We start from the raw sequence: 2,053 nt of genomic DNA, 5'->3' as shown, positions 1-2,053 counted from the left end.
TACAGTTTGTGGGGTCACATTTATTTCAGTGGCGAAAATGAGATTTCTAGGACTGTATAAACCTCCCTTCAATCTTTCTCACATGTTTGCATGTGCTTGCAAGTAATGCGAAACCATGGTTTAGCCTAGGACTGGGGAGCCAGTGGTTTTCCATTCATGGTTTATTGCTGCATGAATGAGCCCTTCATAAGCCTGAGCAAAGCCTTGACTTGCAAGGTCTCCTCTGCTCCACTGGCCAAGTACAGTTTTGCTTTCTATAAATCCCAGAGCTTTAGGAGCCAGGGAATTCTGCTTTACAACAAGCAGTGATTTGTTTCTGAACATGCCAACTTCAAAACATGGGTTGTGAAGCTGGCTCATTAAACAACTACAGAGTGAGTCCATTTTGGATATTTTTCTGCTTCTGAAAGCTGGGTGGGTAAAGACTTGGGGTTCCCCACTTTCCCCGAGCAGGAAATGCATGGTCAAGAGGGAAAAACAGGTAATTGCAATCAACATCAACCAGAAACCGTCAGGTTGGGAGTGGGAGAGGATAGGACAAGAAAGTATAGAGCCAATTCCCCTATTCAAACACTTGAAGTTAAGGAACTCTTGTGGGGGGGGGGGAGCCGCATGAGAGAGATTTGGCTACTGCATGAGAAACTAAACTGAGGAGGAAGGAAAATTTCTTATGGGGAGCATTTTGAAATTGTGGCATCATTGTGAGGAAGCTTAACTGCATGATTCCTTGTTTCTAAAACCAGTTGTAGCAGCCTGCCTCATGCTTCTATACTGGCTCATTTCAAGCTACTAAAATTCTGCTAATATTTCCAGATGTGCAACCTGTCCAGCTTCACCAGACTGCCTTTCATGCCTCAATCTTCCTTGTGAAAACAATGCAGCTGTCTAGGAATGGTGGCACTTTGCATTCCCAATGGGTGGACCTTTTTTTGATGCAAGTGTTTCCAAATTACTGGTGTCATACTCACTTTCAAGTTTACAGCTTGTGCGTACCTATCCAAGGCAAGTATCTCCTTGGAGGATACATATTTCATGATAATTCATCAACATTTAGCCTTTTCTCAGATTTTCATATCACAAACACATTTCCTTAAATGCAGCATCAGTTGACGGCTCTCAGCAGAGGCTACCAATGCAGGAAGAAAGAGCATTCTTAAGAGACTGATCAAGCCAGCTGTTTTCTAAAGTGAGGTGAATTAAAACTCACATGGGAGACAGGTTTGAGAAGTGCAACCGAGTGAATTGCTGACCCACTGAACTTAGTGCTATTATACCACTTCAAGCAGCCCTGGCTTTCCACAAAGAATTGAGAAAAGTTAAGGGGGTTGATGATGATGATGATGATGATGATAATAGTTGTTAGGATGCTCCTCTTCCTCTCTGGTTTACAATTGTGAGTGGTTTAATTTCTTCACAGGGAACTCTGGGAATTGTAGCTCTGAAAAAAGAACAGCGTTCTCCCAACAACAACTTTTATAATCTGCTATCAAAGCCAGAACACTCTTTCTTTCTTTTTTCCGACTCAGACTAACATAGCTACATGTATACACTTTGTGTAGACCATGGGTAGGCAAGCTACGGCCCGGCGGCTGGATCCGGCCCAGTCGCCTTCTAACTCTGGCCCGCAGACAGTCCAGGAATCAGCGTGTTTTTACATGAGTAGAATGCGCCCTTTTGTTTAAAATGCATCTCTGGGTTATTTGTGGGGCATAGGAATTCATTATTATTTTTTCAAAATATAGTCTGGCCCCCCACAAGGTCTGAGGGACAGTGGACCAGCCCCCTGCTGAAAAAGTTTGCTGACCCCTGGTGTAGACTCCTTGCATGACAAAAACATGCATTGCACATTGAACTTGAGTGTATTGTGGTACACAGGTCTGGCACGAAACAAGGAGTGTGTCTCGCCCCTTAGGCCCAAGCGACATGTTATGGGGAGTTATGTCATCCCTGGCAGGTCTCTGCAATGAGGGAGGAAGAAACTGGGAACAGAATGGGGCTGCTTTTCTTTCCAGAGGGGAAGGGAGGTAATATCCCTTAGCCAACCAGGGGAGTT

Source organism: Podarcis raffonei, chromosome 9 (genome assembly GCF_027172205.1).
Source record: "Podarcis raffonei isolate rPodRaf1 chromosome 9, rPodRaf1.pri, whole genome shotgun sequence".
NCBI classification, from domain to species: domain Eukaryota; kingdom Metazoa; phylum Chordata; class Lepidosauria; order Squamata; family Lacertidae; genus Podarcis; species Podarcis raffonei.
This window is presented reverse-complemented; position numbering follows the sequence as displayed.